At 33.2% G+C, this 17,301-nt stretch overlaps 1 pseudogene; it reads left to right on the top strand.

Annotated features, from left to right (window-relative positions):
- The first annotated feature begins 14,162 nt into the window (after positions 1–14,162).
- LOC118187446 (uncharacterized) lies at positions 14,163–16,796 on the top strand (annotated as a pseudogene).
- The last annotated feature ends 505 nt before the right edge of the window (positions 16,797–17,301 follow it).

The raw sequence follows: 17,301 nt of genomic DNA, 5'->3' as shown, positions 1-17,301 counted from the left end.
AAAATATACAGTTCGGCTTATAGCTTTGCTCGGTCTTTCACTATGGGGAAGGCCTTTAATAATGATATTTTGAAATTTTCAAAGGTATATGTTTGGCCTCCGAATTCTCCTAATAAAAATTTCTCTATACTCTTCCACCATAGTGAGGCCTGTCCTTTTAGTGCAGACGTGGCAATAGCAACTTTTTGTCTTTCAGGCAAAGGGTATAGCTTGAAATGATTTTTGAGGCCTTCTAAAAATATCGCCACCGAATGTTTTCCGTCGAAATTGACGTTTGGCTTGATCGATGCTCTCATCGTTTGGACCAAATCCTGGATCAAATCCAAATCCAGGTATCCAAATCCTTCTAATTGGTTCGCCATTTCTTGTTGTTGGAATTGTACAGGAGCTTCCAGCCAGTTTTCGGCCATTTCAGTTCGTAAAGTGTTCGGGCGCAAATATGATGTTGGGAGGCCCCAACTTGTCAGCAACAGTAGTAGTGACTGCTATGAACTGGAAATTACACAAACTCTTAAGAAGGGTTTAACTCCCTTTTTATTTCACTTTAGAAATCACAGTTCCGTTCACTTGACGCTCACAAACTACGCCGACCCGGCGGTTGAACAAAATAGACAAAAATGCAACTAAAAATAAATGACAGGATGAATAAATAACGAAGTCACTACCTACGAGGCTCTATAATCGTAACTAACTTAACCGCGTTCTGAGATACAGCTGAGATTCAGCAAACTTTCTGATTAAGAATTTGAAAGATTCAACGAACTGTCGAAATAGGCACACAGGCCGAAATGCGCGGCTCTTAAACTTCCTACCAAGCAACCTTCACGCTCGTGATTCAAGAAGCACACTTTACAATCTCGCTTCCCTTCTATTTAAACTCAATTACTTCTTCTAAAATTTGAATACTCTGCGCGTTCTACTACGATTTACATACTCTGGCATTGGCAATTCTAGGGGAAAGTAAAGGCTTGACAGGAAAGATAGCTTAAAATAAATGTTAGTTAAAATAAATATAAACCCTACAACTTAATCAGAGAGTAGAAAGTTGGCTTTTAACCTAATAAATTAAGCAAATAAAGTAGTGACAAAATATACAAACAGACATATATTTGAGACATTAAAATTCAGATCTGAATACTCCATTTATTATAATTAAAATCATAAACACATGGTATAGTTATAAAAAAACCTAAGTCCTTTTTGATTATGTGCGCTTTTATCAGTATGGGCTTTTATCAGCGTGGGCTTATATCCATATGGCGCTTTTAATAGTATGGGCTTTTATCAGCGTGGGCTTATATCTATGTGGGCTTTTATCAATGTGGACTTTCATCCCTGGGGGTATTTGTTGCGTGGGCAATTATCATAGTGGGCTTTTGTCACGTGCGCCTTCATCCAGTGGGCTTTTGTCTGGGAACCCTGATGATAGACCAAATTTAATTATGTAGTATTCAACTAGAGCCAAAATGTGTTGACATTATTTGAGATATCATTACGGATAAAACATCTGATAATAAATGTGCTTTAGTTAAAGAAAGACTGTTAAACACATTCAAAGAGAACGAAAATAAGCGAATTAAACGCTTAGTCACTGGCCTTGACCTTGGAGATATAAAACCCAGTCAGTTACTTCAAAAAATGAGATCGCTCGCTACTGATGACGTTTCAGATAAAGTACTCAAAACATTGTGGTTGGAAAAAATGCCTGACTCAATAAAAAATATTTTACTGGTTTCCGAGGAAGGGTTAGACAAAATATCTTTAATGGCCGACAAAATTGTCAGCCATTAAATTAAATTGTCAGATGAAGCTATATTTAACTTTAAAAAATGTAAACAGGATTTGGCAAACGTAGATCTTTTAATTTATCCCAATTCAAATTTTTCCTTGTCACTATGCAAGGATGCATCTGATTGGGCTACTGGTGCAGTTCTTCAACAGTTTGAAAATGGAGCATAGAAACCTTTAGCGTTTTATTCAAAAAAATTAAATAGCACTGAGAAAAATTACAGTACTTATGACCGCGAGTTACTGGGAATATATCTTGCAATTAAGCATTTTAAACATATGTTAGAAGGTCCCGATTTCAAAATTTTTACGGATCATAAACCACTAGTTTATGCTTTCAGATAAAAGAGCGAAAAGGCATCACCAAGACAAATGCGCCAATTGCAATACATATCTCAATTTTCTATTAACATATGGCATATTAGTAAAAGTGACAACATTCTTGCAGATCAGTTATCAAGAATAGCCCATGTGTCTATTTCACTCATTGATTATGATAAAATTGCTGACAAACAAATTAATGATAAAGAATTACAAGATTTACAAGCTCAAAATAAAACGTTAAATTTCAAAAGTTATTTACTTCCATCTGGTAAAAATCTGTGGTGTGATACGTCTTCTTCTAACATTAGACCATTTACACCCAAGCAGTTTAGAATGGATATATTTCAACAAATCCATGCCCTCGCTCATCCAGGAATCAAGTCGACCGTTAAAGAAATAACGTCCAAATTTATTTGGCCAAATATCAAAAAGGATATACAAACATGGAGTCGTGCCTGCATTGGTTGTCAAAAAAATAAGGTTTCACGTCATACAAAATCTGCATTAGGAACTTATCAGCAGCCTGATGAACGTTTTACTATAGTTCACATTGACTTAATAGTTCCTTATTCACCATCTGATAATTTTGTGTATTGCTTGACTTGCATTGATCTCTATACTGGTTGGATGGAAGCCATTCCTTTGCGTGACATAACAGCAGAAACCGTTGCCAGAGCTTTTTATGAACATTGAATTACTCGTTTTGGATCGTGGAGCACAGTTTACTTCTGAACTATTTCGAACCTTGGCAATTGTATGTAGAGTCAAAATTCAACACACAACGTCCTATCATCCACAGTGTAACGAAAATATTGAGAGATTTCATCGAACTTTGAAAGCTGCTATCAAATGTCATAATTCCATTAAGTGGTCAGAATCCATTCCAACAATTCTTCTAGGTTTTAAGGCAGCCTTAAAAGAAACTCTTGATATTCCATTGCACAAATGGTTTACTGGAAAACAATCAAACTTCCTGGAGAATTTTTTGATAACCCGACAGTTTCTACAACACTTCAAACATTTTTGAATAAATTGCAACAAATGGAATTGTTCAAGCCCTCTCCGGTACAGCGCAAAATGATTCCTAAAGTTTTTGTCCATAAAGATCTAAAAGTGTGTACTCATGTTTTCCTAAGAACTGATAGAGTCAAGAAACCATTAGAACCTAGTTATGAAGGACCTTTCAAAGTACTTAAAAGAATGGGAAAATACTTCTTGTTACAAATCAAAGGTAAGGAAGTAAACATTTCGATTGACAGGCTGAAGCCAGCCTATTGTTTAATATCAGGTGAGCACTGGACAACTAATAAAACGTCCTTTACGTTTTAGTAACAATGTTGAATATTTTTCCAAACCTCTATTATTGAATATGTTTAATTGTAATTGTATTTATTTATTGTATTTAGTATTTTTAATTCTAATGTTAGCTTACGCTACGTTAGTCCACTACCAGCATCTCTTAAATTGTAACACAGTTACTGGAGGGGGAGTAATGTAGTGGAACATAATTTAATGTTTCTATATAATTATTAAGATTTCCTAAGTGGCAACATGATGTAATGTTTTGAATAATTATTAAGATTCGCCGTGTGGCAACAACGAGTCGAGCTAAAAACGTCGTTACTTGGAGTGTTCCTTGATAAGCGATTCGTAAGCTTTACTTCTTAAATGTTTGCTATATTTTTATGTAAAAAATAAGTAACATGTTGCAAACAAGAATGAAAACTGTAAAAATAAATATGCTGTTTCTTTTAAGAGCAAAATAAGCATTTATTTCACTTATGAAATGCTCTGGCTGATTAGTTTCGATTTCGCTTATTCATTAAATCCACAAGTGAATTTGATAAACTTTTAGCAATTTAAAAGCACCTAATCATTGTTGGTAATCTAAATTCACGGGCTCAGAGCTCCCGTGTACAGGTCATAGATCCCACTGCCCCGATTTATTACCCTGCTACATCACCCTGCTGCCGCAGTTCGTAATCTGGCTGCTTTTTATAATGTATATTTTCGGTATTAAAATTAAAATGATTCAAGACTTAGATTCTGATCAATACCCTGTTTTGATTACCCTAGATATTCAAAATCGATACTCAAAATTGCAGGAGCAAGTCTCTATAAATTGGGACTATTTTCGGTTTCTTTTGGAACGCACAGCTACCCCCCAATCAAAATTTCCAGCAATGAGGACCTTGACAGGTGTATCAGGGAAGTTTACTTTCGCCTCAAATGTTCAACCTATTTGAAAATTATACAGAGGCTGTTCACACATTTTTTAGACGATGTATATTGTATTCACAAAACTAAATTACATAAAATTCTTGTGTTTTAAATGTTCTATTTGACATCCCTTATTCTGAACTATCTTTCGACACCACAATTTCCAGGATAATAATGCCTTTTGAAGTGGCAGAAGAGGTATTCTATCCCATTCCTCCCGAACAGCTTTCCAGAGTTTTGTTAGGTTTTGGAACAACGTTTGGATAATGCAGTTTTTAAAAGTCCGAAAGCACAAAAATCCATAGGTGACACATCCGGAGATTTAGTAGCGATATCGTTGAAGAGTATGGCCTTGATACCAGATTTTTGTTCCATTTCTTTTAGGAAACTTACAGTGGATTTTGATGTGTGACTGCTAGCTTTGTCCTGATGGAGTCTCACAGATTGATGGCATTGTGGGTAAAGCGATGGTATTTCATTCAGAAAAATTGGCTAGAAAATATGCTCCTGATGGTATTTGGAGTTAATCTTGACATTTTTTTGCACTCTCTTTATTTTTAACTTGCCATTATAAGAAAAACCAGCAACAATCATGAATCCCTTAGAAAAACTTTCTTTCAATTCTTTGAACCATGTACTTAAATTTTTTTCTCCCCTTTTATGATAATAAATGGCTCTTTTTTTTTTTTTTTTGTTACAATCATTTAAATACACCCATGCTTCATCTATTGTGACAATGGTTTTCCATTTTTCTTTGGATAAGTATTTCTCATAAAGAATTCTGCAGCGTGTCCTGCGTTAAGCGATATGCTTTGGAAGAAGACGATGCACATTGCGTTTTTCGCTTTCTTAAGATTTAAATCAAAGTTTATCATTTTGTTTACAGTGGACACCGAGCATTTTAATGATTTTGCAACTGTCCTTTGACTAAAGGGATTTTTTTTAACATTAAACAACGTACCTTTGCAATAGTCGAAGATGTCCGTTTTTTCCTAGGATACCTGTTTGGAATTTTTGTCCCACTTGAGGCTCCAATTTGACGTTTTTTTCTTTTCTTGTTGATGATATTTCCTATCGACGCTTTAGATATCACAAAACCATGACGCTCACATCGTTTTTGGATAAGGGAGTATGCATATTTCTCTTCGGAAAGAGCGTAAATGTAGCCTTCGAACCACTGCTTTGTTAAATTTGCCATTTTGAATAAAAACAAAACTTTCAAGCCACAGACGATAATTTTGACTTTTAAAAACATAGTACAATTGCAATTACGTCTTTTGCAGCAAACGATTTTTTATTACCGCTTACGAAAATCCTCTAAAATTGTGGGAACAGCCTCTGTATTCCTAAATCACCTAATTTTGATCTAGCTTTATATGCAGAAGACAGAGCCATCATCTCTCAACATTCCAATATCACCACGGTAATTGCTGCATTGTAGAATTATCTTTCAAGCCTCGAGCTCTGGTTCGAACTGTGAAAGATCAAAATTAATGTCACAAAATGTGCCGGCACTTTATTTATCCGAAGAACTCACCCCAATTTGCCTAACTTGCCTAACTAACTCTTTGGAGAACCAATTCTCTGGTTTCCTACTTATATCTCGGAGTGATACTTGATTCAAAATTAACTTGTCCAATTTTACATTCGAAAATGCGAAGGTTGTCAAATCCCAATTACTGCCTTTTTTCGCTAGAAAAAGCCACCTGTCCACGAAAAACAAGATATTGCTCTGTAAGTCAATGATAAGGTCTATTCTGACTTATATCTTGCTCTATAAATCCCGTGTGGGGCGCACCAGCAATTACTAACAGGAAACATATCCGAAATTTCCAAAATATATGCTTCGGCAAATCTACAAATCTCCTCGGTTTTTTGCCAACGAGAACATTCATAATGCAGCCAAAATTCTTCCCTTAAATCTTAAGTTCGGTTAACTTTTTCAAAAAGATTCCTTCGATCGGTAACCCCGTTTTCCATTCATTGACTATTTATCATCCAGGTATTGCATCATGTAGAAAAAGACCCAGAGCTACTCTGGAAAGCGCATAAAATGCGTTACCATTTCCTAAGAGGTGCTGCTATGGAGACGAGGCGCCTCGAGGTTATCACTCAACTCGTTAGTGAATTCGCTGTTCTTTCAGCTTCGTTCAGGGTCACTCTCTTTGTCCCGTAATCAAGCAATTATTATTTCTTTAAACCGTAAGCGGTTGTAACTTAAAAGTAAGCTCCTCTTTGTTCCCTGCTAAGGGTTGTTCTTTTTTGGACCGAGACATTTTATTTACACTCTCTCTTCAAGGGAATTCCTTTTACAGCTATTATATCATAACACTTAAAGCTACTAATTTATTTATCACATGTTTCTCCTCAGAGGCAGCTTTGGCCCTGTCTCTTTAAATCTAACTCGCCTAACGAGTTCCTCGACCCCTTCCCAGAGTCCATGGAGGTAAGAAGTAAGAAGGAGTCGCCCTAAACAAGTTTCTCCGTACCCTGCTCTGAAGCACCGACGATCTCTACGTGGTGAGCAAAACATTGGGTCATTTACTATTGAGTTCTATGGGATTTGACGCGTTCGGGTGTAAATATTTTGTAATTACGTCGCAAATATACATATAAATGTATATATTTTCTTTTTCTGCAACACTTCAGAGTCCTAAGTATGTGAAAACAACATATTTTTAAACAACATTTCATTCTGAACGGAATTAAATGCTATACTTTTCACAGGACAGTTTTCTCAGAATGGTTTAATTTGAATGAAATATTTTCACAAGTTTTCGTTAATTACATTAGGAAAAAAAATTAAGGTAATTCGATTTTATTCGGTTAAGGTACAAAAATTAAGATCAAAGTTTATTGCATTATTAATATTAAAATTATGCATTATTTCTTTTCTATTTATAGAGCTTCTTCCTAAAATACTTTCTTAAATATGACATGATTTTTTGGCTTCTGAGGCATCTTTTAAATCGAAAAATGTAAGTCAATTTATAATTAATGCTCTATTCGGTTCATTTTAAATTAGAGAATTATTAGGAATTAGCGAAATACTTTAAATAAGTATTTCGCTAATCCCTAATAATTAAATAGGTATTAAATAGTATTTGACTTTCTCTGAACATTTCTGAAAGGGAATAAAATAATTTTTTTTAAGTATTATTTAAAATTTGTAACTGAGTTATTATAAAATGTAAAGGGAATAATTCTTTTAATTATACTTATCAGATTTTTTTTTTACCATTCATTCACAAATGTGTGGTTCCAAATGAAGGGAAAGCTAACTTGTCGTGTATATTTATTAATTTTGACGAGGATTGCAGCATTTGATGATAATTTTATTTTTAATTAACCCAAATAAGTAAAACGTGTAAGCCCAAAGTGATTATTTTTCAGATATATAAAATTAAAACGATGGGTTTAAAATGAGCAGCAGTAAAGCCTCTTCTCTAAAAAATTTTAAAAGGTACATGTTACAATAATATATGGATGTGAAAAAAATTTGTTTTATTTAAAACATTTTGACGTTTGGAAAATAAAATAAAAGTAGCGAATACTCTATCAAGGGTATCGAAAGACGTATACAATTTTAAATGTACCGTAAGGTATTTTTCATTCTTTAAGCATTCATAACATTTTTCTTAAAAGCTATATTTTTGTAGTGCAACAGCTTAGAATTTTATAAAACAAATTCATAATCAAAATCGCTGTTGTTAGTTATCGAAAAATAACCAAGATGTGATTTTTGCATAAATGTCAGTAAACTATACAAATTGCTATTATCCATCACACTATGAATGTTTCTTTCAAGCGAGAGTGTCCCTTTTTTGGATTTCTATGGAACTGTCGCGTGTCGAAATACTATCAGAATCTTGTCAAGCGAGCTTCTGAATGTAAACAAAGAAACACCCCGTCTGGTGACCCAAGCTTCAAAGCAGTGCTTCACTTCTAGCGCGGAATGGCCCCTCCTCCCTTTCCTACCTCCATGCCAGAGTCGTAGCTAGGGTTTTTCAGCGCCCTGGGACAACTGAAGATTTCGCGCCCCCTACTGCTTGCCAATGATGGAAAACATTTAATTCTAAAATGTCGTAACATCAGTTTGGCGCCCCTTGGATTCTGCGCCCGGGGACAGATGCCCCCCTTCTAGCTACGCCCCTGCCCCTTCCCTCCCCAGACCCGAATCACTTGCGACGTGAATGACCTTTCGCGAGTGGTTCCTTTCTCGTGTTAACACCGCAAGATCATTGATCAAGGAATTATCGAATCTTTAAAAAATTCATGATGTAACCCTTCAAAATTGATTTTTCCCCTTTTTTCGAATTCAAAATTACTAAATTAATTAAGTCCTTCAGTGTTCTTGTCTTTTTTTCCACTGTGGAAGGCAATTTACCTTTTGTTATTTTGACAATTCGACACTAAATTTTACCTCTTTGCCGAACCCCCTTTTTGATGATAATTATTTAATCTTTGATGATGTGGGAATAAAGGAATTAAGCCTATCAGCCTCGTAATTGAACCCTTCCTTGATCCTTGATAGGAATTTCAGAGAATTCTTTCTCATTATTAATAATTCCATTTACAGTATTTACGATGTTAACTGAAACTTTTTACGAGGAATGAGTTTAATTTATTTTCGGTTGATGAGGATCAGGAGTTCTATTGCTCCTTTTCTTGTTTTTATATATATATATATATATATATATATAATATTTTATCAAAAACTATTTATTTAAATCTGCTTCTAGCACTATTTCTACTTCTACATTGGTGAAATAAATTAAGAGAATTTTCATATTTGATCTACGATCTCCAGAACTACTAAAAGATTTTAATAAAATTTGACGTGGACATAGGTTGATATAATGCAGACAAAATAGACATTCAACTGTTATAATAGACACACATGTTCGTGTGTAACACTCGTGGGAGTCTGAAGGTCTGAAACAGCGGTTGCAGAGGACCCCCAAAAAATGGGTTAATAGGGAGTATGGTCCCCTCTTACAGGCATACAGGTCTCGAAGCGGGATGCCATACTGGAAATAAGCCAGTTTATCAGTGTCTATGGCAATTGTTCCCACTCATTTAGCAACGCTGTTTTCAGTTCCTGGATGGTTCTCAGAGGGTTGTTGCGACTTGCAATTGCCCTCTCCAGATCGTCCCAGACATGCTCTATAAGGTTGAGGTCTGTCGACCTGGCTGGCCAATCCATCCGGCGAATATCCTCACCCTCGAGAAATACGTCAACCAGAAGAGCTCTATGGGGCCTAGCGTTATCGTCCTGTAAGATGAACTCGGGGCTCACTCGACCCCGGAAAGGGCAAAGATAGGGCTCTCCCAAGGTCCGTAGAAAGAACAGGTTAGCTCACTTGGGGTAAACAAACGAAAATGCGTTCTCGCTGTCTATTGACTGTGACGTCACTGAAGTTTTTCTCTCCTCAGATCAACATAGATTTTTGCATTGATTTAAGCTGAATGTAAGCTTGTGTGTGACTGTGGAAACTCATTGGTTTCTTTTTTCTCTCTCTCAAATATAATTAAATTTATGTAGTCTAATGGTTGGTACGCACTGCGCGATTGCATTATGCAACAATAATGCAGGCAAAATAAAAAATAATCAGCAAAATGTATTATTTCATAGGTATAGAAACTTATAGTGTTTTTTATTTGATGCAAGTTATTTTGAATTTTCGGGTTACTTAAATTAATTTATTCATTAATATATATAGAAACTTCTATGGATTTTATTAGGTGCATTTAAATGCCAACGGTTTTGAATATTGTTGTGAATTGTGACAGATGCATATAAAATATGCTTAAATAGTTTTAAATTATGTGTATGTAGCTCACTGAATTAACTAGCTTCGTGTTACACATGGAAAAATGGCCATGCAACCAGCCTTTTCTGCAGGAATTGAAGTCGAACCACTAGTGTTCAGCTGATGGGCCTTGTCAATTACTTAGAATTTGAGCCAATTGTACTGTTAATATGGTACATGCCAGAAATACAATATCATTAATACACGGGGTACATATAAGTAATAAGAAGGACTAAGAACACCGCAGAGTACAGAAAGCAACATATTAGAAGTCCACAATTCATTTGGCGAGCAAATTAAGTTGTATTATTATACTTAAGGCTATCAGTTCTGGATAATTTAGTTACAGTAATTTTGCAAAGATAGTAAAACAGTTCCTTCAGCAATATTAATTTTCTAATTATTAAGGCTTTTTTCTTTCATATTATTTGAAAACAGAGTAATACACAGCATGCATTTAAATGCAATCAAAATTTAGGAAATGTGTGATTTAAGAATATAGAAACGTTTAAAAAACCAATATGCTAAAATTCTTGTAAAATATAAAATATCATTTTCTATCTGTACTTATAATTTGTTATGATTTGTATAATGAATGAATAATATAACATAAGCAAATATTTTATTTATTATAGTTTTAAAATTTGCATTCCATTACCATACAATGCACCATGATATATTTCATACAAATTTCATGTATAAAATTAAGATCCATATTTACTAAGATTTTATTGAATGTAGTGTTTAAAATTTAGAACCAATTTTGACTTTTGCATTTAATTATATAAATTTACCTGCAGAATTATATTTTGCTAGTATCTACGAATGTAATCATTATGTCTGTGGACACAGATCATCATATTAAATAGACATCCACCCTTTTACCATGTGTTCACAGAAAGTACGATGACAGTCAAATGACGTTAAGATAAACTGCATAATGTATTTATGAGTATTCATCTGTGTATGAATAATATTTTTCCACAACTAAACTGATAACTCTAATTTTTTTTTTATTCATAGAATGGTTAAACTGAATATGCTAAATGAAATGTAATATTTAAGTTATTATATAAACATATTTCTTTTTTGATACCAAAACAAACACATACAGCATTCAGTCCTATTAATATCTGCCCCCGAGCGGTAAAGTCGCTGAACACTGGTAGTTCGGTCCGAGGTTTGAATCCCGCGAACGGGCTGCATATTTCACAAGTGCACATCTGTATAGCCACCGAGGGAGTGGCTTTTAGGATAGACCAATGAGCATCCAGTGATCTTTCTGTTATGTCACATGTCCTTTTGCGTGCTTTAAGATTTAAGCAAGATAGTTGAAAATATTATACCACGCAATTTTCTGTACAAAATAATTAAAGCATTGTCGATTGCTTCTGAAACTTTTCATTGCGAAGTTAGATCAAATTTAGAAAATTATGAAGATTTCACTACCTGGTTAAAATAAATACAAACACATGTTGGATACTTCGCAAAAATATCGATGTGAAGTATTACTTAGTAAGTGGTAAATAAGATGAAGAAAGAAATATCTGAGCCCAAATGTTATCTTTGCATAAAACTATGCATATGAAAAAATATTTACACCAATTATATATGTAAATAAAAGTCATCCTTTTTATTGCAGTCTAAATGAAAAACATGTTCTATAAAAATAGGATAAGCCGAATTTTATTCAAAGTGAACTTTACTAATTTGCATTCTTATACATTTAGTGCGTTAAATTTCACATTTAATAAATTATCATTCTTAAATGTACTGTCTACACAAGAAATGCTCATCGAACAGAGTGAATTTATCGTATTCACAACGAGTATATTCAATTTATTCACATATAATTTTTAATGTTAACAATGGATATAATCAGATCATCTGCGTTCTGAATCTTACACTTTAAAAATCAAAAGAATGCACTGAAATAAGAAAACCTTAGATTCATTGTAGCACTTTCAGTTTTTCACAGCTCAGTTAAAAAAATATACTCTTGAATTCTCTCAATCCACATAATATGCCGTGAACATCAATCCTAATGTTAATGTGTGATAAAAATCGCTAAAATGAAATGTCAGTGATTAATCAAACTCAGAAAACGAAAGCACTACGAGATTTTCTACTATTACGCCATATATTTATAACTGCGAAACAAATGCAAATTATGACGTAAACAACATATGCTCACATGCATGAAGATTTAGCGTCGCAAGAGCAATAGCAGCTCATTGGTCCATTTTTGAAACCCCTCCCTCAGTGGCTACGCTGATGTGCACTTGTGTAATATGCGAACGGGCTGGCTGCATTGGTGTTTTCGTGGTTTTCCCCATGTGTAACGTGTATACGAGCCAGTTTCCCTTAGAAAGTTCTCCACGAAGGCATTCCTCCCTTCAGACGCATAGCCCTCGAGGCTTTGCCATAATCAAACACACCACACCACCTATTAATATCTAAGATTTACTTCTCTGATATAAAAAATGAGGATGACAATCCAGAAAATGACTACATGTTTCATTTCGTTATTATTTTTATACATTAAACAATACATAAGTGAAATAAATATAGAAACCTCAAAGATAAAATTCTAAATATACAATATTAATAACAAAACATAATAGAGGATATGCAACTATTCTTTTAACATCTTTTACTCGTTTTTTATATAAAAAGTTAACATCTTATATCTGAATATTTTTGGAAATTTTTATTTTTTATTTTTGCTAAAAAGTAAAATTCAAAGAATTCAAAGAATTAAGATTTAAATTAAAATTAAGTCTCAATTTTTATATAGAATTACATAATGCAGCTGCTGATTTCAAAGAGTCTGCTGATTAAGTATTACACTTCCTTTCAGTTATAGCTTGAATAGTTCATTTGTTTATGTTCTTGTTGCTGTTTTACATCAAGAAATTACAAACAAGTTTTACAATCTAGCGACTTATAATTTTATGCAATTTCTTTTTTTTTTTTAATCTATTAAAATTAATCATATATTACAGGAAAAGCTCATGCGAGTTCATCTGAAAAAAAAAAAAAAAAAAAAGCCACAAGTAAACTAAGATTTCTAAATGAAACAAGTACTGCAGAAACAATTGGACCGAAAGTAGGCTTTAGCAAAATAAAATTAATTTAAATTTCAGCCAAATTAGATTCTAAACATTAGGGACAAGTTTGCACAGCTTTAGAGAATAAATATTCTTAATTTGAATTTCTTCTCTATCGCTACACTCAGGGCTTAATTTCTAAAATTAGAAGTGCCGGAAACCTATGGAAGACCGTTAGTAACGAGGAACAAGAGTAAATAAATAAATAAAATGACTATTAAAATCATTTATCATTTAAAAATTAAGTAGTTAATTATTATAAAATTATTAAATAATTATTTAATTAATATTAGCAATTAATATTTATTAATTATTATCTAACCATTAATTAATAATTGATTATTATTTATTAAAATAATTCAATAAAATGTAAAGAGGTAAATTAGCATTTAATAAGCGATTTTTAATATAATTTTATTGCTGCTAAAAATAAAATTTTTGAGATTAAATTTCTACTGAAATTGTAGTTCCGTTAATTACATAAAAGAAGTGCCGGAGCCTTCTTATGTAGGGCTCTGATGCGCTCCGGCTAGAATTATCATTTATCCCATGAGCTGAAAAGTACCGGAGCCGGCAGCGTATTTCCAAACCCTACCCGCCACCATCGAGATAGATAAGGCCTGCGTTCTGAATCGAAACTGGCTTGTGACGTCACGGTTAAGGGACCCTCAGCAATAACTCACACAATGACACTCCCCGAAACTTTCTCCGTATTCTTTGTCACCGTATTACTGTTAGACATACCTCACACGCTCTTGTTAGATGCTTAGATTTCGTTAGTTTTATTAACATTTGTGCATTATTCATTGCTTTTTCAAGTTGATTGCTTAGTGACATTTTAGTTTCTGCATATTTTCGAAGCATTATGCCTTCATTCATATTTTCGAAGCATTATGTTATCAGCATTATGCCTTCCCGTTGTATTGTTCCTGGATGCAAAGGAAATTATGATAATGGTCTTCGTGTGAGAGTCTACAGTTTTCCATCTAATGAAATTTTAAAAAAGAAATGGTTTAAAGCTATACCTCGGAGTAATTTTAAATTAACGAAAGCTTCAAAAGTTTGCGAACTTCATTTCAAAGATGAAGATATTGAGATGGAGACAAGTGCATATGATCCATCCTCTGGAAAAAAAATAAGTGCACCTCTTTCATGTTCTCGATTAACGAAAGAAGCAATACCATCTTTATTTCCGGGTTGCCCTGAATATTTATCCTATCAGAAACAGAATCGAGAATCTCCGTATGATAAGAAAATACGATTACAAAATCAGCAACTGCATTTGGCTCTACAGGAAAGCATGAAAACGAAATCAGAAGAAGAAGCAAAATACATGTTTTCAACATATGCAAACTTTTTAAAGTGCTTAGAGACTCAGCAAATCCCGTTATTTTGGTCTATAATCAGAAAGGAAGATGAGACATTATTTATTCACATCAATATTCAAGCAGCACCAGTTATTGAAGCCTCTGTTGTTCTTAAATATGATTTAAGTGTCTCAGCATTTATTGGTAATGCTGCAATAAAATCATGCAAAGAACGTAACTTTCCTGTGAAAGTTGGAGATATCAGAAATCTCCAAGAAATACTAGATGGTGTACAGTCTCTGTTAATACCTGTAGCTCAAAATGAAATTCAATCAATTTTGGATACAATTTTGGAATTATTGGGCCTTCTTAAACTGAATGATGAAGTCGAAGAAACTGTTATTAATTTTTGGCCGAACAAGTTTCACTTTTCTCGGTCAATAAAGTTAAACGGAGATACTCACCAGAAATGCTAATATTTTCAACTTTATTGCATTCCATATCTCCACACGCGTATAAGTTTTTACGACATTCGGGAAATATAATTCTTCCCCATCCAGCAACAGTTAGAAAAATTTGTACTGAATTTAATGCAAGTCCCTTTAAAGAGCAATTTGAAGTAAACTTCCTTCATTATGCGAGAGAGAAATTTGTGGAACTTCAACCTCATGAAAGAATTGTTTCTGTAATGATGGATGAAATTCATATTAAACCATATTTAGATTTCAGAGGAGGTAATATTGTTGGCTCTTCTTTTAACACTAAGGATGCAGCAACAAGTGCTTATGTTTTTATGATCCAGAGCTTACTCTCCCAGTATAAAGATGTTGTGCATATTTTACCTGTGAAAACTATAACAGCGGATATATTGCACTTTATACTTAAAAAGATTATAACAGGATTAGAGAATATAGGGTTTTTCGTGGTTTGTGTAGTAAGTGACAATAATTCACTCAATCGTATCTATGTGTTATTTCTCAAATCCACCAAAACTGAGTATCGTTTATCCTCATCCAGTAAAAACAGACAGACCCTTATTTTATGTAATTGATGCAGTACATATATTAAAATGTATACGAAATAACTGGTTGAATCAGAAAAACTTAAATCAGTGTTTTCAATACCCAGATTTTGAGACATTTGAAAATAATGTTATTATGAAAACTGCATCTTTTTATACTCTCAAAAAACTATATGAAGCTGAAAAGAATAATTTAGTTACATTTAATCGCTCTTTGACTTTTAAATCTCTTAACCCATCGAATTTAGAGAGGCAGAATGTCAAACTGGCACTGCAAGTTTTTAATGAACATGTAGTGAATGCTCTAGTAGAACTAGAAGAAAAAAATAATCTGCAATTTGCCAAAGAAACCGGAAATTTTATTAAAATAATTCATGTTTGGTGGTGCATTATAAATGTAAAAAGTCCCCATAAAGGAATACGACTAAGAAATGAAAATATGAATCCATTAACTAATTTGCCTGACGATGAAAACGTGAAGTTCTTAAGTAAATTTTTGAATTGGCTGGATGTTTGGAAAAGCATGGGATGCACTACAGGGAATTTTACGAAAGAAACTCATCATGCTCTTACTCACACAACTCATGCTTTGTTGGAAATGAAGGAGTATTGTATCGAAGAGCTGAAAATGAAATATTTTCTCTGTGGAAAAATACAAACTGATTCTTTAGAAGAGAGATTCGGAAAGTATAGATTTTTAGCCGGATCGCAATATCATGTCTCAGTGAGGCAAATATTTGAATGTGAGTCCAAACTCAGATTACAAAACACTTTTTCGTTGAGATCTGCAACTTTTGGTCAAATTACTATTGATGAATTTAATGCTGTGTCTTCATATGAAAAGGAAGATGAAGTAATTAATTACTTGAATATTGATGTAACTAATGAAGATATTTTAGGCATCGAAAGTGTAATACCAGTTTTGACATACCTTGCAGGATATTGTGTTTATGATGCCATATGCAAAAAACAGAAGTGTTCATCATGTCTGTCACAGTTTTCAATTGATAAAGAACTGATATGCGAAGATTCATATCGCTTAATTTCAAGTATGGATAGAGGATGTTTAAAGTATCCTCACCCAGATATTGTGAATATTATTGTGCATTGCTATATAGTAGTTCAAAAACTTCTTTCTGAGAAATACGAAAATGAATTTTTAAAAGTTCAAAATCAACGAAATTTTGCATTGACTCTTTTCTATTATAAATAGGCTAGAATTATTTAATTCAATTGATATATGTGAGTTAGGTCATACTGCTGAGTATTGTGTGAAACAAATTTTGTGGGTGTGCATAAACATTTTACTTAAGAATTACTGTTTTAAAAAAAATGATAACTATAGAAAACCCTGTTTAAAAAGAAAACTACAAACACTACAGAAAGCAAATATCTAAAATAAGGTATTTATATTTTAGAAAACATTCCATTGCATTTAAACAATATCAGTTATTTTATTGCATATTTATTTGTAAACTTTTTGTTGGCTTTTATAAGTTGTAATTTTTTATTCATTATGATTTAAGGGATGAATTTATGTTTACTTTTGACATCTGAAGCATCATCCCTTGTAATAATTACTAAGACTAATAATATAAAAATTGTCGGCAAAATTTATGATTATTTATTTTAATTGGAAACTAATTTTATATGAAATAACTGTCCTAAGGGGTTAAAAGCATAACACTTATTTCATTACATAACATGTAGAATATCAA

The sequence above is a fragment of the Stegodyphus dumicola genome, chromosome 2, assembly GCF_044657685.1.
Source record: "Stegodyphus dumicola isolate Sdum_Otavi_A_Nest chromosome 2, ASM4465768v1".
Taxonomy (NCBI): Eukaryota; Metazoa; Arthropoda; class Arachnida; order Araneae; family Eresidae; genus Stegodyphus; species Stegodyphus dumicola.
Note: the sequence above shows the minus strand (reverse complement) of the source record. Positions and strands in the feature narration are given on the sequence as shown.